The following is a 26,252-nucleotide window of genomic DNA, read 5'->3' on the forward strand; positions in this document are numbered from 1 at the left end:
ATACGAATTACAAATAGAATCATTCGAATTACAAATAGAATAATTCGAATTTCAAATGGAATAATTCGAATTACAAATGGAATAATTCGAATTCCAAATGGAATAATTCAAATTACAAATGGAATAATTCGAATAACAAATAGAATAATTCGAATTACAAATGGAATAATTCGAATTACAATTGAAATGTTTCGAATTACAAATGGAATTCTCGAATTACAAATAAAATGTTACGAATTACAAATGGAATTCTCGAATTACAACTAAAATGATTCGAATTACATCTGAAAAAGGTGTAGTGCTAACCAGTTGATGCATGCACCTTATCAACGTGTCGCCTCCGGTTTTGAGCAGCTCAGCTGGTACATCATCGGCCTCTGCTGCCTTATTATTCTTCAGGCGGTTTATTGCTGTCTTTACCTCACCTTGGCCGGGCGGTATACATTCAATGTCATCTTCTGGGCTTGGATCTCTGGTATCTTCGTCGTCTTCGCTAGTATTGGATACCCACAGTTTGGAAAAAGGCTCTTTCCATATCCTAAGCACATCTTCTGGGCTTGGATCTGTGGTATCATCGTCGTCTTCGCTAGTAATTGGATCCTAAGCACATCTGAACCTGTTACCTAATTACCCTGTTGGACACTACAGGGGGATGTGTCTGAATCAAAGCCATCAGTTTGATGTTTCACTCTTTGGTTAAATATTCAGACTTCATTCTGGCACCTGTACATTCTGATTATTTCACACTCCCACTTTTTTGTTTCTCTCTTTTTCCTGCGGAAATTATATTTTTCCTCCCTCCTTTTCTCACGATATTGTTATTTTCTCCAGATATAATTTTTGTGAAGTAGCCCTGTATGCCGCATTTTCTCTTCGGTAGCAGCATGACACTCTTGGTCATAAATAGGTTCCTTGGTGGAGATCTCTGGTATCCAAGTATGAATTTTGCGACTGTTTGCATGGAGTGGGCAATATGTTGCCATTGTGTTGTTATGTTATCGGGACAAGGAGTGCTCGCGTTAAGCAATTGGACTAGTTGAGTGGAATATGCTGTGGCTATCTGTTGTGTTTGCAGCCTATCGATGTCCAACTTCCGCGTTGAGTCTGTTCGTTTCCTTGTTTCCATTGTTTCCTTGGTGGACACACGATGCTCAGGTTCCAATCGTCGTGTATGCGTTTTTCTTAGCAGATGGTGTTAATTAGCTGAACAGCTCAGCTGGTAAGCCATCGGCATCTGCTACCTTATTATTCTTTAGCCGGTTAATTGCAGCCTTTACCTCAATTTGCCCGGTCGGTATACATTCAATACCATATTCCGTTTTTCCATTTCTCTCTTTTTCCTGTGGAAAAATACGTTTCTCTCGTGCACAACGCGTTGCTACTGATTGTAGAGTAACCCTATATTCCGCACTTATCTCTTCGGTAGCAGCACGACACTCCTGGTCATACAATGGGTTCCTAGGTAGAGATCTCTGGTATACAATTATAAATTCTGAGTCTGTTTGCATGTTTGTGGGCAATACTTTACCACTGCGGTGATATGCTTATTGTTTAACCATTTGCGCCAGTAGAGTGGAACATGCTGTGGATATCTGTTGCGATTGCAACTTACCGATGTCCAACTTCCGTATAGTGCATGTTAGTATTCATTTGCTACGTTTAATCGTACCCTCGCTGCGACAAGGTGGTAGTCCGACTCTACTTTTGCTCCTCGGAACGGTCGTGCATCCAGAACGCTCGACGAATGTCTTCGACAAGTCCATCCAGGTTCCAATCGTCGTGTATGCGTTTTTCTTGGCAGATGGTGTTAATTAGCTGAACAGCTCAGTTGGTAAGCCATCGGCTTCTGCTACCTTATTATTCTTTAGCCGGTTTATTGCTGCCTTTACCTCAATTTGCCCGGTCGGTATACATTCAATACCATATTCCGTTTTTCCATTTCTCTCTTTTGCCTGTGGAAAAATACGTTTCTCCTCTCTTCTTTTCTCTCGTGCACTACGCGTTGCTACTGATTGTAGAGTAACCCTATATTCCGCACTTATCTCTTCGGTAGCAGCACGACACTCCTGGTCATACAATGGGTTCCTAGGTGGAGATCTCTGGTATACAATTATAAATTCTGAGTCTGTTTGCATTTTTGTGGGCAATACTTTACCACTGCGGTGATATGCTTATTGTTTAACCATTTGCGCCAGTAGAGTGGAACATGCTGTGGATATCTGTTGCTATTGCAACTTACCGATGTCCAACTTCCGTATAGTGCATGTTAGTATTCATTTGCTACGTTTAATCGTACCCTCGCTGCGACAAGGTGGTAGTCCGACTCTACTTTTGCTCCTCGGAACGGTCATGCATCCAGAACGCTCGACGAATGTCTTCGACAAGTCCGATAGCCATAATCAATAATGCTTTTAGCTATAAGATTATTAAAATTTTAAATTGTAATACATATTTAAATAAATAAATAAAATAATGTTTTCCATAGAACACAACGTGATCAATTCGATTTCTTTCTTTTCTGGTATGAAAACAGCCAGGTGCCCTTATAAATGTCGATATGCTTAAATCTGATACTGCTAACTACCACGTTTTTACCGCTGCGAAGTCTCATTACATTGTCTTATGTTTCACTGTGGAGACCTATTGTTGGGCCTTTCCAAATTTGGGCAAGACTCCGGTCATATGTTTTTTCTAAACACTCGTATAATATATTTCTGGTATGCAGATTCGCAGGTCATGGTAATCAAAAATGCTTTCGGGGATTTGTTTATCTTCTTACTTGTTTTTTTCATAGTAGAATGTTTTATAGGAGTGAATGGCTAAACCGACCTCCAACCCTAGTTTTTACCTTCTTATGGGTTGCTTATTTTCTATCAAACCAATTTAGTGTCTGTCTCTGGAACGACACTCATTGTACATGTTTACAACCGAAGCCTTTTCCCCTCATTAATTGTATTTTATCTTCTAATTCTGAAAATTGATAAGTTTGTGGTGGCTTAGAACGACGGCAAAATTTTCCATTGGTAGCCTAGGTTCAAACCTAGACAGTCTCGTGCTGAATTTTTATATCTGCCTTATAGAGACGAAGTTCAATTGTATTTTATTGTGTTTTAAAAAATATTGAATTTGATAAGAGCGATCGATATTAACATTTTACCATTATTTTTTGCCACTTAAAAAATTGTTCAAATTAATTTAAAATTGTTATGCACTCCAGAGTGCAACAATGTTGTAATCTAAATTTTATTAGGATAATTTTAATTTTGATATTTTTTATCTGAATCTATAAATAATTCATAATTATATTGAACATTTAGAAGGACCATTATAAATTTCTTCTTAATATTGAAAAGATTAACTTGTCATTACTCATAAAGTCAATGATTTTAAGTGTTTACTGTGTTGCTTTTTATGAATTGACATTATCAATAATTTTTAGGTACGTGAGAATTTTAACAGTTTTCGGTTAAGTAAAATTTATACCAAACCTTTGTTTGTTCTATCTGTATCATTGCAGTACTTCGTGCTAATATTCGTAGATTAAATTGTCTTCTTTAAAAAATACAATGACTAATTTACAATACAAGGCATAAATGATTTGTTCTTTAAAACATAATGTAATGGGAAAATATTAATATTATATTCATTATTTTGTAACAATAACTAATCGTTACACAGAAAAAAAACTTTCCGATAAACAGCTTTATCACACTTTGTATTTTGTGACTAACTAAAATGTAACTAAAAAGTTATTATGTTTTCAATAAATAACTACGTGAACAAAAAAATCACGTCAAAAACTGAACATGTTTGGGGAAATGTTTGTATATATGAAAATTCGTTTATCGGGAAAAAAAATCAATTAAAATTTTATTGAATATCTGAATTTGTTTATAAAATCGTTAACAATTGTTTTTTTCTGTGTATAACCAAATTGATATTTTATATTGTACCAAAGTTCCCTGGGCGATGATTGCAACAAATTCAGTTCTCTAATTTTTTAATACAGTTTCACAATTTAAAGAAATACAATAATAATGTGGTTAATCCAAGCATTGTATATTGTTTTTCTCCATCTAATATATCGATTGTATTTAACAGACCATAAATAACAAATGTATTTTTTGTATCTTTTCAGGTTAGTGCTCAATATAAATTATTTACAAATTGGTAAGCCCTGATATACAGTTAAAAATTATTGCGGTTAAATATTATTAAACAACAATTATTTTTATCACAAAAAAAAACTGAACAAAAAAACAAATAACAAATTGTTGGAATTAATTATACAAAAGAGTTCGTTTGAACAAAAAAGAAACAAAAAAACAATTAAAACGGCAGCGCAAAAACTATACACTAAAATGCAATTCCTATATATAAAGGCGGCTCCTTGTTTTGATTTCGTGCTAAACTGCAAGTCAAATAAACTAAGTAAAAACTAAACCAAACAACAACAATAGTTTGTATTGTATTATTTAAAGAAAAATAAAATAAAATGCTACTGTTAAAAAAAAACAGCAAAATGCTAATTAAGCAATGATTGCAATAAGCAGGGCAACAGTAGTAGGTTAGCAGTCCCATAAAAACAAATTAATGGTGTGATTTGTAATTTATTTTTTTTTTTAGTTTTTCTATGGAAAAGTTATTTACTCTTAATACTTAAGTTCCTACATTTTAGAAATGTTATTTAATTTTCTTTTAATCAGAAAACAGTTGTAAAACCTTTTCTCCACTGCTCGGAAACGACTATACTGATCATCATTTATTTTTTCGGCTTACTAAGTATGTACATAAAATCTTGTCTTAAACAAACGGATTGTTTTCTTTTTAATTTTTGAACGTTTCTGAAATTATTTTGCTACAAATAGAAATTTTGACTTTGACTATCCACGATTTTAAAGACACCCAAAAAAAATATATATGATCGGTCCAGCCATTTTCGAGCTATAGAGAACACCGACTTTAAATTTTCATAATCACAAAAAAGACAATGAATTTTTCTCTTCTAAAAAACGTATTCTACTTATACTTAAAAATAAACCAATCGAAAATGATAAGTGGGCTTTTTAAAAACAGGGCTTCGTAGGCGGTCATTTGGTCACAAAACCATGCAACATTTTTCTACTAAACAAAGCTCAGTCCTCTTTATATTAAATTCCAAACGATTTTTATGATGATGGCGGTAAATCTACAGAAACAGAAAATCGGTTCTATTCATAATAACTAAAAAAGTATCAGTCAGCTTTGCCGACAGAGATATACCCTCAGCCTGTGTGGAATGAAAAAAAACGTATGTATTTAGGGGGGTTTTCAAAATTATGGGCGTATGAACCGACAAAAGTGTGGATAGGATTAAAGCTCAAAAATATGCGGGGATATCGATAGATAAGCACGGTGCGCCTTAACTAAATTTAAATGAAAGGTGCTTACACCTGGAAAGTTTTTGCGAATTCTGATACTACAATGTTCAGAGATGAGAAAAATCAAAAAACAAAAAAAAATCGCCGGAGGGATTTTCAAATAAATCGCGATCAAAGTTCACATTTTTAGAGGTTTCTTATGTTTTCACAGTTTTAATTCGAAACCGCAAATCCTATCGCAATGGGACTAAAGAAAATGTTGTAGCAGTAAAAATTCTATACAAGATTGACCTTAACGGTATTTTCGTAGGTTTTACCAATTTTGAGATATAGTAGTTCAAATTGGGACAACGCACAGACTGTATCGCCTCCTTATAAAACAATGTCATGCAATGTCATATAGTCCATATTCGAACCTGATCTACATCTGGTAGATATATTAGGATATGTAAAGTATGGACCAAATCGGTCACTCCCATCCAGAGTTATCGTGCGCACAAATTTTCCGAACATTTTTGAACTTTCTGGGGGAGGTACCTGAAGGAGTGGACCGATATGGCTTATCTTCGTACTTAAATTAAGTTTGGACAAAATATTACACAGGCTACATTTTTTACTGAATCGGCAAATCCGTTCGAGAATCATCTTGCGCTCTAACCACTACACACGGTGTCGTAGGGGGTTTTTGCACCTTTCAGGAAGTATTGACTTGGTCCTGATGAAACTTGTACCGTCGTATGGGGGCAGTGAATACAAGTTTCTACAACAAAAATCAAAGCGATTCGAGAGCAGGTCCTAAACTGAACTTTTCCGAAATTTTGTGTGGGAGGTACCCGAAGGAGTGGACCGATTGAGTCCATATTGGAACCTCATCTAATTCTGGTAGAAATTTCACGATGTGCAAATTATGGACCAAATCGGTTACTTCCTTCAAGAGTTGTCGTGCGCACAAATTTTCCGAACATTTCCGAACTTTTGTAGTTAAACCGTTCGAGAGCTATCGTGCGCTCCAACCAGGCAGACAGACAGACGGACGGACATTGCTAAATCGACTCCAAATTGTCTGAAACACATTTCGTCCAAACATACTTGGGGTCTAAAACCATTATTTCGATGAGCCACATTTTGCCGGTATGAAAGTGTACATACGCTCTTTAGCATAAATGCTGAGGGTATAAAAAACTATTGTATCAAATATTCCTAATTCATTCATGGGTATCTAATGCATGAATTTGCAGATTCTTTAGCACCATTATCTTACTTATTTGGTCCTCTACATAACATTTGTACTATTGTTGCTTTATTTCTCCAATTCTCGCCTTTTCGATATCGTCTACCACTTGTTGGATGTAGTACATCGAAGCCTTGGCCTTCCAGTTCTACGTGTACCGTCATATGGCCCGTGTTTATACCCCTTTTTAGCTGGTTCATCATAGCTCATTCTTATGACATGATATAGCCTATGCTATCGTTGTATTTCGATACGTTTAACTATACTGATATCGTTGTATACCCGATGCAGCTCGAGGTTCATACGACATCGATATTCACCGTCAATGTATATTGGCCCGTTGATCTTTCGAAGAATTGTTCACTCAAACACACCAATCACTGCATTAAATGCTCGCGCAAGTACCCATTTGGAAAGGATTTTTTTGTTTGACGGGATGTGTTTTTTTTAACTGCTTACATAAGCCAACGTAGCATCTGTTAGCCAGTTCTTTTCTTCTTCTTACTACACAACTGATGTTATTTGTTGTGCCGAGGTAGACTAAGACTTTAACTATCTCAAAATTATAACCACCAACTTCCACAGTTGGTCCGAGTTCTATGGACGCTTTGCGCGTAGATACCATCAACTTTTTTTTTTTTCTCCGTTTACTGCCAGACCCACTTTAGCAGATTCTCCTTCGACCTTCTTAAAGGTATCCGTTACTTGCTTTACTGATGCATACCATATAACAGTATCCATTTTATTTCGTATCAGTTAATGTCATCTTATAAATCGAAGGCTGCATTAAATTCGACAAAAAATTGGTAAGTGATAAGGTGTATGCATCTCTTGGTTCTTCTCCTGGATTTGCCGCAGGATAAATATCTGGTCAATGGTGGATTTGCCAGGTCTAAAGCCGCATTGATATGACCAAAGAAAAACAAATCCCTCTAACGTTGATGACGACCTCAAACGTTTTAAGACCATGATATGAAAATCTGCATCTGGAATGTTCGAAATCTTTAAAGAGAATTTACAGTACTGTACTGGCAGATGTAGTTGAAAAATACCATGCCGATATTACTGCCATATGGGAATTACGATGGATTGGGGAAAGACGTCACAACCGGTGATGCACCGCATTATAGCTGTCATGACATAAAGTATGAGTTTGGTTTTGGATTTGTAGTTGGACGGAGAATAAAACATCTGGTCTCCAGCTTCACCCCAGCGAATGAAAGACAAAGTTGGGTGGAATGCATTCTAATCTTTTATTTTTGCTTCTCGATCGAATCCTCATATTAGGTTCACAAAACTTTTTGTGAACAGACATGTTTATTCCCTCATCCCAATGTGCATATTACCCTTATACATTTCGTACATCAGATCCTTGGTAATGAAAACAGTCTACCTTCTAGTAATGCTGATTATCTACACATAGAATTTTTCCTTTGTGTAATCCCAAAAAAAAAAACGTACAAATAGTAGATCTTGCAGGTCTGGAATGGACCAATGGACTTTAGTTAAAAACAAAAAAAAAAAACAAGTAAAAAAATATCAGTCGGCTTTGCCGACAGAGATATACCCTCAGCCTGTATATATTGAAACAATTTTTTCCCAAAGAACATATCGTCTGCTCCGTCGGAAAAGGTCGTAAGTCCACTTTTTTTGGAAATCGCGTTTTTGTTACAAACTGATAGTACAAGTCAAAACACGTCGTATGATACAAAGAAAATGGTAGTATGTCGCGTTTTTCTATATGTTTTGCCCTTGTCGGAAAAGGTCGTAAGTCCGTAAAACGTACAAATTTGAGTACGAAAAGGTCGTAAGTCCACAGGAAAATGTATACTTTAAAAGAAAGCTACAGCTAATGTAGTTCAGATATAATGTTTGACGGCATCCACGGTTGGGGTGCGATGCAAAGAACTAGCCTAGACCTTTGGATGATAATCGGATGAAATTTGGCGGAGCCAGTGGACCAAACTTTTGAACAAAAATGTGAGAATTTCAATATTTCAATGAAATTTTACATTAGAAATCTATTTTATTCTATAAGCGAACTGATTATTAAAGATTGTCTTCTGGTCTTTTCATTAATACTGATTGGGATGCTGTATGTGCTCAAATACTTCACATATAGAAAAATTTGTAAAATATCACTGGTTTTTTCTGTCGTATATCTTAGTTAATTTTATAATTAAAGGAATAAAAATATATAAATTAAAATAATCATGTTTTATATTAAATACTAACAGACCCCGGTCCGTGTTGCTGACCCGTCGTAATGAGTTTTGATGACAACTTTTTATGGAATTTGTGCGTGACAATTCATACATCAATTCTTCGGTCCATTATCAAACCTAGGAGTATTTTATATTTATTAACAGATTTGGTCTGTAACCTTTCTCTTCCTTGGCGGACTTTTTCGCTCACTGACGATATTATCGTATCATCTTATTATATTATCATCATTGCTTCCAAAATGTATGCTGAAACCGATATAATCATAATCAAGCTTTAAAAAAATGCATAAAGTCTGGCTTAATCCCATGAGATCCAGTGGCGTGGATCGAAACTATAGTATTCCCTGCCTTACCCCTTGGCGAACAATGCCAAATCTTTTCCACTAACAAAATAGTTGTTTTAAAATATTAAAACAACAACAATGGGATTAAGCCAGACTATTTTGAAAAAACAAAATTGCAAACGCTATCCCAATAAAAAAAACGCCACAATGCTTCAAAATGCATAAAGTATACATAATAACGGCAAACCTTGAGCTGAGAGATATGTATATGTATATAAAACATAACATATGTATATAAAAAAGGACGCGTGGTTATTTCTTTAGGCCCCAAAGAAGTACCTAGATTGTAGATTAATTCGTAAAATTTTAAACCGATACATCCTCAATCATTGAAAATATATCGTTTTTTTAAATGTCGCATAGGGGAGGTGCCCCGCCGCCTCTGGAATTCAATAAAATAAGCATCCTATTTTACCGGGGGCCATCCCTATACATATCCTGGCAATTTCATGAAAATCGGTTCAGAAGTTTTTGTAGTAAAGATTAAAATTGAAAACAGTGGGAGTATAAGTGGGCGTGGTCAAATTTTCTTTTAACAAAAAAATCTAAGTCGGGTTATGACGAACATTTCACAGAAAGAATTACCCAAATCGGTCCAGCCGTTCTAAACTGATGTCATTGCCAACGAACGACATTTGATTTTTATTAATTTATATTTCACCTAAAGGTTTAGGCCCATTAAACCCGCTAATAATTATCTGATCACCATGTTAACCTGCAAGCTTATTCTCGGTCTTATACTCAAATCGTTCTTAAAATTTCGCTCTGATAGGAATATTACTGCGATCTACAGGACAGTTACAAAGTAGGGTAAAAATTGTGGGTTTGGTCCATTTCACACCTTTCGATCACAACCAACATCTAATGGGGCCACTTCTGGTCGGAATCCGACTTCTCCACAAAATTTCGTGACGATTGGTCCAAAATTGAGGTCTGGAGTTTTATTACAATTGTTAAAGGATGGACGGACACATATCTAGATCGCTTTATCTCGTCAAGATATGAAAAAATGGCAAGGGGAGGGGGTCTACGACGAATACTTCGCGATGTTACACGAATATTGGACAAAACAAACCTTTCCACATTGTTTTGTAAAGTATAAATATTTTATTTTAAAAACGTCCGTAAATTGTAGGAAAAGGTCTTAAGTCCCTACAAAAATACAAAACTGTACAAGGTAAAAGATCGTAAGTCCAAAGACATCCAATTATCTCCCAAACGCGGCGGAATTTTATCAAACAAAGTGCAGGTATTAAAGCGGAATAAATAAACGAAAAATACTGCCTTTACCACCATAATAAAATCTTTAATGCAGAAAGCGCTGGAATGTTTTTTCTTCCTCCTGAAAAATTTATTGAGAGGGACTTACGACCTTTTCCGACGGAGCAGACGATATGTATTTAGGGGTTTTTAAAAATTTTGGGAATTTGAACCGACAAAAATATCCATTAGGATTAGAGATGAAAAGTTTTGCGGAGGAGATACTAAAAGGAATGGATTTACATTGACCATTAAGTGGATCTCCAGCTACTACATATGGAACCATAGGGGGGTTTTTACACCCTTCGGGATGTTTGCTCTAGAAGTATGGACTTGCCCCTGAAAAAACGTTTACCATCGTAATTGAGGCAGCGAATGCAAGTTGTTTCAACAAAAATCAAAGTGATAGGATAGGATAGGTCTTAAAGTGAACTTATCCGAAATTTTGTGTGGGAGGTACCGGATGGAGTAGACAAATATAGTCCATATTTGAACCTGATCTATATCAGGAAGTTATATTAGAATGTGTAAAGTATGGACCAATTCGGCCACTTCCTTCAAGAGTTACCATACGAACAATTTTTCCGAACATTTTTGAACTTTTGTGGGGGAGGTACCTGAAGGAGTGGACCGATATGGCTTATCTTCGAACTGTGTTAGGACAAAATATTTCTAAGGCTAAATGTTGGACCGAATCGGCAGATCCGCTCTAGAGTTATCTTGCGCTCCAACCATCTCACACGGTGTCATATGGGGTTTTTTGCAACTTTCATGCTATTTTCTCAGGAAGTATGGACTTGCCCCTAATGAAACTTGTACTGTCGTATTGGGGGCAGTGAATACAAGTTGCTAAAACAAAAATCAAAGCGATTCGAGAGATGGCCCTAAACTGAACTTTTCCGAAATTTAGTGTGGGAGGTACCCGAAGGAGTGGACCGATTGAGTTTATATTGGAACCTTATCTTAGTCTGGTAGAAATTTCACGATTTGCAAAATATGGACCAAATCGGTTAATCCCTTCAAGAGTTATCGTGCGCAGAAAATATCTGAACATTTTCGAACTTTTGTGGGGGAGGTACCCGAAGGGGTGGACCGATATCGCCCATCTTCGAACTTAAACTAAGTTTGGACAAAATATTACGAAGGCCAAATTTTGGACCGAATCGGGTAATCCGTTCGAGAGTTATCGTGCGCTCCAGCCAGCAGGACAGACAGACAGACGGACGGACATGGCTAGATCGACTCCAAATTGTCTGAAACACATTTCGTCCAAACATACTTGGGGTCTAAAACCATTATTTCGATGAGGCACATTTTCATCGAATCAAAGTGTATAAACCCTCCTTAGCCTAAAGGCTGAGGGTATAAATATAACATTATTTCCTTTAGTTAAAACAAAGCTACTTATTTTACTCATTACTAAGTAATGAGTACTGTGGTACTTGTGAGTTCAATCGCCGAATGAGTTTTTTGGTAACAGAAATGTTTGATATCCCAGCAAAAAAAAAATCCACTACCGAATATCGAGGTTTTATAGTACCTTTTCGTAGTCGTAAATACCTACAAATGAACTATCTGACACATTATTTTAGCAATTACATGTCGCACTAAATAACTAGTTATTCTATGGCCACTAGAAGTCAAAAAATAAGCTGAAAAAACATAGTTCTATTTCATGGTAGAACAAGAAAAGGTAGCAGCAATACCCAGCTGACTGAACTGGGCTGTAGTGTTAGTGTCAAATTCCATACGACATTTTATATATTTATTTCTATGTTCGATGTATAATAGGGATATATATTTTTTGAAGAAAAAAATTATTCATCTGAAATAAAAACAATTTCCCATAAAGACTCCTTCATATCAATGACATGTAACCTCCTCCAGGTCCGAACGACATGTCGCACACTAAAACACCACTTATAGAGGCGGTACAATATTTGTTAATATGTGTGGTATTTTATTAAACTTGAAAATAATAAAGCCCTAATAAACATGTCCTTTTTGTTTTCAAAAACAAAAGATTGAAACAGCTTCTCTTTTTTCAATGAATTTCTAGCGACCCCAAACATTTTGGCAAGAATTCTACTTCCTGCGTGATATTGTGTATTTAGTGGAATGATACGGAAACATTCAAACTGAAAATCTAACCAGTTTTCATTCATGTTTTTCAAAATATTCAATCAAATGTGAAAAATTATTAGTTTTTTAAATTCCAATAATTTATAGACATTTCCTTATTTTGTTTACATTTATATTTGACACTAACGTTCCAAACAAAAACAAATTCCTTTGTGGTTGTTGTTCGAGTTGTATTTGTTGTAGTATTAACTTTACCTTGTATTTATTCTACCATGGTTCTATTTTTAGAACAGTGGTGGGGAGAAATTTTATGCTCAATTTCAACCCATTCCACATTTTTATTTTGCACTCTGCGGATTTGAACACAACCCACGGTGCCACGCTTACAAATTTTTATCGGTCAGAGGGTCGCATGTTCAATTCCGGCAGAGGGAAAATTAATGCGTCGTACAATAAATGTGGAGCACTGTAAAATGTGTTTTCAGGTTATTTTTCTACCTTTTTTGTGTGACACTCCCTTGTTAAAATAAGGGGTTAGTAGGTTGATTTGTAGTAATTTGTAGTAAGTAGTAACGACACATAGTTTAGACTTGGTGCCAAAAATGAGGTAATAGAATTGATCCCCTATTATTGATGTGAGACAAGTATTCCTTTGTCTCTTCTGAAATGTTTATGGCAAACAGTTTTTTTATACCTTGACAAATCTTTTGGATATTACTTACAACATTTTAAGCATGCTCCAAGTTTTTACAGATTTTAACAGATTTATAATTGAACAACTTTAAATTGACACACAAAAACCCCTCTTCAATGGCAGACAGGTTTTGTCAATATTATTTTTTATAACAATTGGACAAATGGATTTTGACGAAAATTATAGACCACAAAAATAAATATTTTTTAAATAAATACCATATTTATGGGTATTTTTTCCCACTGATGACGGCATTTGCTGCAACGATTGGTCAAATTGTAAACCGGCTTTATTGTTGTCTTACAACTAACTGCTGTTCCATAAAGCTTAACAGCTGAATTCGATAATATTGTATGCTGCCAAAGGCACGTAACATTTATGTATTTGTTGTTATTTTAAAATAAATGCATACTTATGCTGTCATGTTAACAAAATGAGCACTTAGACGATTGAAAGAACAAAGTCTGAAGGCAAGCTTTAATTGTGAGTGGCGATTAAATGTTAAACGAAATTTTTGTTTTGCTATAGCAATGTATAAATATAGAAAAATGACTAAGTTTATATAATGAAGATTGTTTAGCGGTACTTACACTAATGCTTATTATCATGATTTATTTGACTATGAAATTACATGCCAAATAAACGAAGATAACACGATGCTTATGTAAACATACCCGTATGACATTATTCTGGCAGTAGAAAATGGGCTGGATTAGAGGGAATCTTAAATGATTTAAAACAATATATAGTTTATATCTACTCGTAATATAAACCATATTTTTTTAGAAAACATTTAAGATTCTCTAAACCAGCCCATTGCCTATTGCCGAAATAACAAATATTGATTAAATATATGTTTTCTTTTGATCATATACATACGTACTCATTACACCTTTCGATCTAATCAAATCGATGCTGATTATTTCTTTAACACAGAAAATTTCTAACAGATTTTTATTCCAGATTTTGAGAAATTTGTATCAATAAAACCGAAATTACTATTTGCTATTGGTATTAGCTGCAGAATACCAACATTTGTCGAACAAATAACAAAAACGAAACCAACTCAACATGTGGTGAATATGGTTCGTTGTATTCTCTCTTATAATTCAAGGCTGAAAATATGCACTCGGCAAGATTCTATAGTCCGAATGTTTTGAACCTTAACAAAGAGAAATAACAAGTACAACGCAGTTGTTTTTTCAACAACTGTTGACAATTGTATTTAGTTAATCATATGACAGTTTGGTGACATATGACTTAAGCCATGGTGCTGTACAAATGCTGTCATTGTCAACATTGCGGCAACAGCTTACCTCTGTCGATCGTCGCCATACAGCTTTTTGGCCGTTAAAAAATAAAATACATATTTTTCAAAATATTTATATGTTTGTGGGTATGTATTACATTAACAACTAACGAACGGCGGTTCAGTGTACCCAATCCATACGCATGTAGGCTTAAACCTTGTATAGAGACATCTGTACATATTTTCTGTCTTTGTTTAATTAAATCTTTATTTATTGATAAAACAAAATTTATGATTTTTTTTGGGATTTAGATTTTAGTTCCAATTTTCAGTTTCTTCATCTGAAATATTCAATTTAAATGTGGATTAGTAGTAACAAATGGAACGGCGCTTTATTAATGACAACTGTCTATTTGTAGACAGGAAGTACACAAGCATTGATTAGTTGGGCCAATTCGCCGGCTTTGTTGTTGGCACAACAAAGGCTTAGTGAAAGTGTGTCTGTATTGTCTGTCGGTTTATTGTTTGAATTTCATTTAAATGCGTAGGAAAAAAACTACAATCACACATAGAGAGAATTATTGTAATTAGTAAGAGGATTGTAAGTTATAATCATTGTTGTAGATAAATGATCTCATTAATTAGAAATGGGCGAGATAAGGCGTATCAGAGTAAACTGATATTAGATGGGTTTGTTAAGATAAAGCTAAGATTATAAAGAATTATCGTTGCTAAGCAAAGTGGTTATATATTTTTAATTTATAATAGAAAGTTAAATGTATTTGTGAGAAAATTATTAAAAACTGTTACACGTCTCAATTTTACAGTTTTAGCCACATTTTCATGCCAGTCTATAAATTGAGTGGCAACGTATTGATCTACCGGCTCAAGGTATTCGAAGAGTTGATACAATTGTAAATCTATTATATATATCTTACGAAGTTGGCTTTAACAAAAATTGATATCATTGGCGATGTTGGAAATGGATGGTGGAGATAGAAATCGTCTGAGGCAAGTCTTAAATAAAGAAATCCAAATACCGCCAAAAATAAATCTGTAATGCGCAGCGGAAAGTTTATATCGGTTATATTATAATATTGACCTTCATCCTTCTAATTTCTACCGATTGAAACAATAATTTATAGAACAAAATATTTTTTTTTATTAAAAGAAATTGAACAATCCATAGTCTGTATTGTTCAAAAAATATTCCCAACATAAAAAGCCAATAAAAAATAATTAAAAATTAAGTGTATACCTACAAAGTGTTGCAACTATAAAAGTGTCAAGCAATCAAGTTTTAAGATCATAAAGTAAAGGAAGTTTTTGACTGATTGATGAATGACTTGTGATTTCCTTGACACAACAACCCAAAGCATCATTAAAAATAAAATAAGTCATTATAAGCTGAGAATATAAATACAAAACCCAAAAATATAATTTATAGATAATTTTTAAGAACAGATTCATATAGAAATTATAAAATAGAATTAATGTTATTAGTTTTGTATATTTCGACCTTTTTAATTTTTCATGTGTAAATTTAGACTTAGTCTAATCGGGCTATAAGGTCATTTGAGTTATTAATGAAAATAAAGACTATTTATTTCATTTTTCATCCGACGTTTCGTTGGGATTTTCCAACATCTTCAGGGATAAAGTTTTATTCATATTATTATTTATTGAATAAAACTTTATCCCTGAAGATGTTGGAAAATCCCAACGAAACGTCGGATGAAAAATGAAATAAATAGTCTTTATTTTCATTAATAACTCAAATGACCTTATAGCCCGATTAGACTAAGTCTAAATTTACACATGTAGAATTAATGAATTTAAAAAGTAAATGTCACTTTGCTGCAAACAATTCATCGCAATAACTACTGCCCAAGTAAAAAAGGCAGTAAGTTCGGCCAGACTAGGGGAACGATGGGAGGATGTTGTCAGTTCGATGGAGAGAGAGGTGAGGTATATGGAAACCCTTTGCTTCTCAACACCGTATCTCGCCTACAAACTGACAATTTCCACAAGGAAAATTGCCTGATGGACTTTCTTCTTAATCTCGTGTAAAATTTTCATGTTAATATATCTAAAACTCAACTAGCTACAGCTTATTTTTTAGGAGTTTGGCATAAATCTTAAAAAAAGTTTTCGGGGGTTATAATGTACTAAAACACTTAAAATCATGTTTGATCGTGCACAGAAATTTAGCGCTGCTACCTGGCTGGCTCTTTACAAAAGATGGGCCAGGTGGTTACTTTATTTTTATATCCTCCACCATAATATGGAGGGTATACTTAAATTTGTCATTCCGTTTGTAACACATCGAAATATGTATTCCTCAGAGATCCTATAAAGTACGTATATTCTTGATCAGGGTAAAATTCTAAGTCGATATAACCATGTCCGTCTGTCCGTCCGTCCGACTGTTGAAATCAAGATACAGCTCGCAATTTTTAAGATAGAGCTTTGTAATTTGGTACAGAAGTTTATATTACTCCAAGGATGTTTGGTATTGCAAATGGTCTATATCGGACCACGTGCTGATATAGCCCCCATAGAACGGTTCCACCCGATTTTCGGTATTTTGAAGGTTTTAGCTTAATTATCACACCGAAATGGCTGACATTTGGTACAAAGTCTTCGTCGGGGGTAAACTACTTTCCCCCAGAATTCTGTAGGTATAGGTCCACGCCCTCATATAGCCCCCATAGAACGGTACCTTCCGATTTTCTGTATTTTGAAGGTTGCGACCTCTATATTCCTCCAAAATAGCTAAAATTTGGTATTTATTCTTCGTTGGGGGTATACAACTTTCCCCCCAGAAATATTTCGGTATAGGTCCACGCCTTCGCATATCCCCCATAGAACGAAACCTCCCTATTTTCGGTATTTTGAAGGTTGTGGCCACAATAATCCACCGAAATGGCTAAAATTTGGTATTTATTTTTCGTTGGGGGTATGCAATTTCCCCCCAGAACATTTTCGGCATAGGTCAACGCCTTCGTATAGCCCCCATAGAACGGTACCTCCCGATTTTCGGTCCTTTAAAGGTTGTGGCCACAATATTCCACCGAAATGGCCAAAATTTGGTATTTAGTTTTCCTTGGGGGTATACAATTTTCCCCTAGAAAATTTTCGGCATAGGTCCACGCCTTCGTATAGTCCCTATAGAACGGTAGCTCCCGATATTCGGTCTTTGGAAGGTTGTGGCCTTAATATTCCTCCGAAATGGCTCAAATTTGGTATTTAGTCTTCGTTGGGGGTAACGTCCACCTTGCACTCAAAAAGTCTGCGGTTCAATCCCTGACCAGAACATAAAAATTGTCGGCCAAATCCTCTCAGTATAGAGTTGTTTTACATTTCCTGAGTATTTCAGCCATGAAAAATCTCTCTACAAGTGGTGTGGTAAGTCTCAGTTACTCTGAGAATATCAGAATATATTCTTTCATCTGGCAACAGAAAGTGTCAACTTATAACCAATTTTGCGCTCTTTACATTAACTTTCCATATGCATTCATATAGTTATCAAATACAATCCAATAAGTTTTGAATGAATGATAGTATATAATCTTGCGGCAAATTTTCTTTATTTTTTATTTTAGTTTTGAATTAATAAAATCCTAACGAGATATTATTATTATTCAATGGGCATCACTGTAACCACCTTAAAATGTTGCACATTTACATTTTTATTGCCGTTCATTTTTATTCTCATCTATAATCCAATTAAAAAATATCGGTAGACATCACATGGAATAACCTTTTAGTTCTACACAAAAACACTTAAACAATATTTTGTTTAAAAATTGAAATGATTTACAAATTGATTACAGAAACAAAATAATATTAGTTTAAATGTACATTTTAATACCCTATTTAATATAACTCTTTTTCAATTGTCATACCCTATATAGGTATATTTATATATAATGTTTTGTTTGAGTGTCAAGTGATCAAGCACCAGTTAACAATATCAGGTTTAATACCCTTACAAAGACAATAAAACTAAAATCTGTAACTACAGTCGAACCTCGATTATCCGGGAATCGATTATACGTAAACCTCCCATTATCCTGGAAAGGAAAACACAGATATTTTCGTTAATTTTACACCGTTTAACCGTGAAAATCTTTATGATCCGGAATTATACATAAATGAATTATTTTAGAACATTTTCAATCTTTTAAACTGAATATTAAATTCATAAATGTTTTTATTTATAAAAATTTGCAAGAACGCATAGTTTTTGCATGAAAATATATGAGGAACAGTGTTACTCCGTTACGCGGGAAAATCAATTATCCGCAATGCCTCCGGTCCCGACCGGGTGATCCAACAAGACGTACTTTTTTCAACAGCCTTTTTTGGCAGATCACGTGTGAGTCGTGTTACGTGTTCATGTTATTTTTGTTTAGTACTGTTTGACATTTGATCATGGAAAAACTTACGCCTCTACAACGTTTACAAATCGTTCATTATTACGAAAATTCGCGTTATGTGGAGAGTGTGTTTCGAGCCTAATTTTGTTCAGTGTTGAGGCACATTTCTGGCTTTATAGGTACGAGTATGTAAGGAAGCAAAATTGCCACATTTGGGAAGGAGAGCAACCTAAACAAATTCAAAAGCTGACACTTCATCCAGAAAAAATAACGGTTTGTGAGTCGGTGAAATCGACGGACCCCATTTCTTCAAAATAATGCCGATTAGGACTGCATAGTCAATGGCGACCGTTATTGGTGCGTGATAATCGACTAGTTGATGTCTGAAATTGAAGCTCGTCATCTTGGTGACATTTGGTTTCAACAAAACTGCTTCCCACACAACAAAATGGCTTCCCACACATCGTATCAATCAATGGATTTATTGAAAGAACACTTGGGTGAGCACGTTTTGGCCAGTCGATTGATTGTCCACCACGTCTCATATCACTCCGTTAGACTTTTTCCTGTTAGAATATGTAAAGTCAAAATTGTATGCCTGTAATGCCGCTTCGATTCCGGTCTTGGGCGAAAACATCAGATTTGCCATTCGCGAGTCATTGAAAATCGGACTCAACGGATGGACCGTCTGAGACGTAGCCTCCGCCAATATTTGTTAGACATAATGTGCAAAAAATAAATGTCATCGAATGTTCTTTCAAATGATAATAAACATTCCCCATTCAATTTAATTATACCCTATACCACAATGTGGAAAAAGGTATTATAAGTTTGTTTTGGTAAAAATTCATGTAACACCGCGAAATATTCGTCGGAGACCGCCAATGTGGTATACCAATCTTCATATCTCGACGAGATAAAGCGATTTTAAGATGTGTGTCCGTCCGTCCGTCTGTCCATTATAAATTGTAAACACGCTCCAGGCCGCAATTATGGACCGATCGTCACGAAATTTTGTATGGAGGTCGGGTTCAGATCAGAATAGATCCTTATTCTTATTGGTGATGATCGTGAAATACTTAGCGGGTGAAATGGATCAAAAACGTAATATTTATCCAATTTTCTAGCGGCTCTGTAGGTCTCAATAGTAGTCCGATCAAGGCGTAATTTTAAATAAGGTAAGAGTATATCACAAAGGAGAAGTTTGCAATTTGAGATGGCGATCGGATAATATTTAGAGGGTTAAATGGACCAAAACTTTTGTGTGAAAATTGTGAAAATTTTTAATATACAGCTTATATCTTAATTCCTGGAAGTGACATTCCGGACAAGTGAGATATACTTGAAAGTGGAACGCTTGACCTTTCAATTGATGCCAATTATGTTCATGATCAGAAAACAGAGTTACAGCCTAATCTATTCCATTATTTGTTTGTAGTGTAATAATAAACTCGATAGAAGTCGCAATTTTACATCAATAGTCACGAAATTTTGCCCCGGGTAGGAGTATAGGTCGAAAAAGATGCCTACAATTTTGAATGATGATCCGATATTCTTTAGCGGGTGAAATGGACCATTACTTTTGTATGAAAAATATAAACATTTTATTTTTGGTCGATATTTTAATTCCTTGAGGACATGGAAAAATCTACGACCTTTCCTCTGATGTAAATTGCAAAAAAGTGTTTGCTAGATAACGGGCCTACTGCCTAATATATAATGGGTTCTGTGTAGAGAACCACATTTTTATCCCATGCTACATATTGTCTCTCCAAAAGTTTATGTAACACCACGAAATATTCGTCCTAGACCCCTTATTTGGTATGCCAAAATTCATATCTCGACGAGATAAAGCGATTTAGCAATGTGTGTCCGTCCATTAAAAATTGTAAACAAGCTTAAGGCCGCAATTATGGACCGATTGTAACGAATTTTTTAAGGAGGTTGGGTTCGGGCCAAAATATAAATTATTAGTTTTTGGTGATGATCGTGAAATGTTCAGGGGATGAAATGGACCAAAAACAAAATTTTAACCAATTTTGTAATAATAATAACAATAATAACCCGCAAAATTTTAAACAAAGTTTGAGTTTATGATGAAGAAGAAGTGTACAAAATTTCAATAACGTAGCGGTTAAACAACGGAAGTAGTAGTACTACATAAGTGGGTTTCATTACATTTTAGTTTGTATGAACTAAATTTTCCTTTCCTGCTACAAAAATGTCTTTGTCATGCTAGATAACTTTTTGGTTTTGGTCATAAGTATTATACATTACATCTCTGATATTTGATAATTAAATTTTCACAATCATTGAAAAGAAGTTCCGTGGAGAGCGATTGTCCAGGGATAGTGGTATAGGGTATCCCATGGTCGGCTCCGTCCGACTATAGACTTTTCTTACTTGTTTTTCTGTGTTTTTTTAAGAAAGTAGGAACATATTAATGGATTCCCCGTTATATTCTTGATCAGCACAAAAGTCTAGGTTATATCCATGTCCGTCTGTCTGTCCGTCCGTCTGTTGAAATCAAGATACAAGTCGCAATTTTTAAGATAGAGCTTTCTAATTTGGTACAGAAGTTTTTATTACCACTAGGATGTTTGGTATTGGAAATGGGCTATATCGGCTCGCGTTTTGATATAGCCCCCCTAGAATGGAACCTCCCGATTTTCGGTATTTTGAAGGTTTTAGCTTCAATATTTCACCGAAATGGCTGAAATTTGGTATTTAGTCTACGTTGGAGGCAAAAACCTTTCCGACTGAAATTCTTCCTTATAAGTACACGCCTTCATATAGCCCCATAGAGCGGTACCTCTCAATTTTCGATAGTTTGAAGGTTATGGCCTCAATATTCCATCGAAATGGCTGAAATTTGGTACTTAGTCTTTGTTGTGAGTATAAAACTGTTTCCCGGAAATTTGTCGGTACAGGTCTACGCCTTCATATAGCCCCCATAGATCGGTACCTTCCGATTTTCGGTATTTTGAAGGTTTTAGCTTCATTATCACACCAACATGGCTGAAATTTGCTACTTAGTCTTCATTGAGGGTATAAAACATTCCCTCAGAATTTTGTTGGTATAGGTCCACGCCTTCATATAGCACCTATAAAAAGGTACCACCCGATTTTCGGCAATTTGAAGGTTTTAGCCACAATATTTCACCGAAATGGCTGAAATTTGGTATTTAGTGTGCGTTGGGGGTATAAAATTTATCACCTGAAAATTGTAGGTATAGGTCCACAACTTCGTATAGCCCCCATAGAACGGTACCTCCCGATTTTCGGTATTTTGAAGGTTGTGACCCCAACAACGCAGCGAAATGGCTGAAATTCGGTATGTAGTCTACGTTAGAAGTAAAAACCTTTCCAATTAAAATTCTTCGCTATAGGTCCACGCCTTCATATAGCCCCCATAGAACGGTACCTCTCAATTTTCGGTAGTTTGAAGGTTATGCCCTCAGTATTCCACCAAAATGACTGAAATTTGGTATTTATGGTCCGTTGGGAGTATAAAATTTATCACCTGAAATTTGTCGGTGCAGGTCCACGACTTCATATAGCCCCAGAGAACGGTACCACCCGATTTTCGGTATTTTGAAGGTTTTAGCCTCAATATTCCACGGAAATGGCTGAAATTTGGTATTTAGTCATCGTTGGGGTTATAAAAATGTTCCCCTTAAATTTGTCGGTACCGGTCCATGCCTTCATATAGCCACAGAGAACGGTACCACCCGATTTTCGGTATTTTGAAGGTTTTAGCCTAATATTCCACCGAAATGGCTGAAATTTGGTATTTAGTCTTCATTGGGGTTATAAAAATGTTCCCCTGAAATTTGTCGGTACCGGTCCACGCCTTCATATAGCTCCTATAGAACGGAACCTCCCGATTTTCAGTATTTTGAAGGTTGTGGCTTCAATATCTCATCGAAATGCCTGAAATTTGGTAATTAGTCTTCGTTGGGGGTATAAAACTTTTCCCCTGAAATTTGTCGGTACAGGTCCACCCTTCATATAGCCCCCATAGAACGGTACCTCCCGATTTTCAGTATTGTTGGGGCCACAACCCACCGGAATGGCTAAAATTCGGTATTTAGGTAAAACCCTTTCCTGCCGAAATTAGTCATTATAGGCACACTTTCGAAATAGCCCCCATGGAACCCTCCCGATTTGTTATTTAGCCTTCAATAGTGTTATAAAATATTCCTGGAGAGAATTCTCAGTATAGGTCCACGTCTTCCTATATCCCCCATAGTAGCGTACCTCTTGATTTTCGGTATTTTGAAGGTTTTAGCCACATTATCTTACCGAAATATCGGAAATTTTGTATTTAAATTTAATCTTCTTTCCGCCAGAAATTTGTCGGTATAGATAGACGTTGTGATATAACCCCCGTAGAACGGTACCCCCCGATGTAACTCCAATAGAGCAATATCTCGAAGGTTAGCCACATTGTTTTAACGAAATTACTGAAATTTGGTTTTTAGTCTTCGTCATGATCGATTAGTTTCCTAATTGTTCCATTTTACTTCAATACAACTCGTGGAGGGTATAACAAATTCGGCCCGACTGAACTTAACTTGTTATTAATTAATCGACAATAATTTTATATTTATATATGTATTTTACTTCCTGTCCCACATATTATCTTTCTACTTAATTTTATGCATATTTTTGTAAAATAATATATGTAAATATTAAATTTATAGTTATTTTAACCTATAATAATGTTATTTTATTAACCTAATGATGTGACAATTTTCCGGTTCAATGTAAAACCCCCAAAACAAATATAAATAAAATATTTAAGGAAGTTACCCACATTAAAGATCAACACTTAACCTGGTGACAAACAACGATATTTGTCGACTTAAAATAAAACTGTAACATGAAAGCAACAGATGTTTGATATTTAAAGTTTTGAAAACAAAAAAATATGAAACAAAGTAGGGAAACACAGGTAATTAAATCTGAAAACAAACCGGTCTAAATCCAGTATGGTTCGAACAAATTTTGTTTTAAAAATAAATTATGATATTATTTTTTGTTTTGATTTTCTTTGCTGTTGTTGTTTTCAATTTCATAAGCACCAATTCAATAAATTTTTTTTTATTGCAGATACCAATTTGGGGCATAAGTTGTTGTTTTGTTACCTAAGGGGTATATAAATAAATATAATTCTTAATTATAAGGTGAGTAATGTCATAAAGATTTTAAAATAACCCGTTCAATGTTTTTGTCGATTTGATTGTTTTTCTTTAACGTATATGCATATACAGTAGTTGCCATATAAAAGTAGTACGGATATGTGAAGTCTATGTTTATTAGGATCGAAAAATATGCTATTGGTACTTGTAATAAACAACGGAATTGCATGACATACATGAACTATAATGCGTGTAATTTTGAGAATACCTTTAAGAGGGAAATACTGTATTTCATGTCCTGGACAGAAAATAGTGAAGTAGTAATTCATAGACTGCCAAGAATTATTATAGCACATATTTATGTATAAGGGAGGAAACATATAAGAAGCATGGCAAAAGCGACCTAATTTAAATGTGGCCAAGGAAATCCTTTGTTCTTTCACATTTTAAGCCAGCCGATGACTTCAGCTGCATTTCAACCATTAGTTTGTAATAGTTTGAATTTATGGATCCCACCGAATTCATTCCAACTTTGTTTGCCTGTATCTGCACTTACGATTTGTATGCAATTTAAATTTATTGATTTTTATTTGTATGCAAAACACCCACATGGCTTTTGCTGACATTTAATTTTTATGTACCGAATGCTTTCATAGTTTTTGTTTTAGACTTTGGCTTCACATTTTTGTCAGTTTCATTATGGAATTGCTTGCTCGCTTTATGATATACACCTAGCAGAAAATTTGCCTCTTAAGTATCACCAAACTTGCCAAGTCATTGAAAGTGATTGAAGACCATAATGCGAAAGCGGAAAATTTGCCATTTAAATTAAGTAATTTGCTTATTATATTTATATTTATATTTATATTTATATTTATATTTATATTTATATTTATATTTATATTTATATTTATATTTATATTTATATTTATATTTATATTTATATTTATATTTATATTTATATTTATATTTATATTTATATTTATATTTATATTTATATTTATATTTATATTTATATTTATATTTATATTTATATTTATATTTATATTTATATTTATATTTATATTTATATTTATATTTATATTTATATTTATATTTATATTTATATTTATATTTATATTTATATTTATATTTATATTTATATTTATATTTATATTTATATTTATATTTATATTTATATTTATATTTATATTTATATTTATATTTATATTTATATTTATATTTATATTTATATTTATATTTATATTTATATTTATATTTATATTTATATTTATATTTATATTTATATTTATATTTATATTTATATTTATATTAACAAGTAAAAAAGCGTCAGTCGGCTTTGCCGACAGATATATACCCTCAGCCAATGTGAAGCGAAACTTGTCCGATCGAATGTATTTAAGGCCTCTTCAGAATTTTGTGGCCCTTTTTGGACAATTGAACTTGCCGCAAAAATGTGGATTAGGAATTAACTGCACTAAGACACAAATGTTGAACTTTTATAGGGCAGGTACCCTTAGGGAGAACCGATAGGGCCATTTTAAAAGTTAAACTAAATTTTGTAAAATATTCCAAATATCCAAAGTTTGGACCAAATTGGTTGCCTCATTCAAGTGATATTTTTTAAATATTGGGGAGAAGTACCTAAAGTTGTGGACCGGTATTGCCCATGAAACTAACTGGATATAATATGACGAAGACCAAATGTTGGACCAAATCGGTTGAACAGTTCGACCGCCACATATGGTGACATAGGGGTTTTTAACACCCTTCGGGAAGTTTTCCCAAGAAAACTGTTACCGTCGTAAAGGAGGTATCGAATGCAAATCGCTTCAACAAAAATCAAAGTGATCCGAGAGCAGGTCTTAAAGTGAACTTATCCGAAATTTTGTGTGAGAGGTACCAGAAGGAGTAGACAAATATAGTCCATATTCAACCTGATCTATATCTGGTAGATATATTAGGATGTGCAAAGTATGGATTACATCGGTAACTCCCTTCAAGAGTTGTAGTGCGCAAAATTTTTCGGAACATTTTTGAAGTTTTGTGGGGGAGGTACCTGAAGGAGTGGACCGATATAGCCCATCTTCGAATTTAAACTATGTTTTGATAAAATATTAAGAAGGCCAAATTTTGGACCTAATCGACAGATCCGTTCACGAGTTATCTTGCGCTCCAACCACTACACAAGGTGTCATAGGGGCTTTTTGCACTTTCAGGCCATTTTCTCAGGAAGTATGGACTTGCCCCTGATGAAACTTGTACTGTCGTGTGGGGGGAA

At 34.6% G+C, this 26,252-nt stretch overlaps 1 protein-coding gene across 6 annotated transcripts in view; it reads left to right on the forward strand.

Moving 5' to 3' along the window:
* Gp150 (leucine-rich repeat domain-containing glycoprotein 150) overlaps positions 1 to 26,252 on the forward strand; it is a 132,370-nt gene that overhangs the window by 66,939 nt on the left and 39,179 nt on the right. For 4 of the 6 annotated variants that reach the window (XM_073989566.1, XM_073989568.1, XM_073989569.1 and 1 more), the window contains one exon: positions 23,943 to 24,016. The exons of 1 other annotated variant lie outside the window; for it this stretch is intronic. The gene's annotated coding sequence lies outside the window, so the exon portion shown is untranslated. Of the gene's footprint in view, positions 1 to 15,293; positions 15,457 to 23,942; positions 24,017 to 26,252 lie in introns of those variants that run through there. One more of the 6 variants, XM_073989570.1, reaches the window with a different exon arrangement.

The sequence above is a fragment of the Musca autumnalis genome, unplaced genomic scaffold, assembly GCF_047663935.1.
Source record: "Musca autumnalis isolate F117 unplaced genomic scaffold, ASM4766393v1 scaffold_5, whole genome shotgun sequence".
NCBI classification, from domain to species: Eukaryota; Metazoa; Arthropoda; class Insecta; order Diptera; family Muscidae; genus Musca; species Musca autumnalis.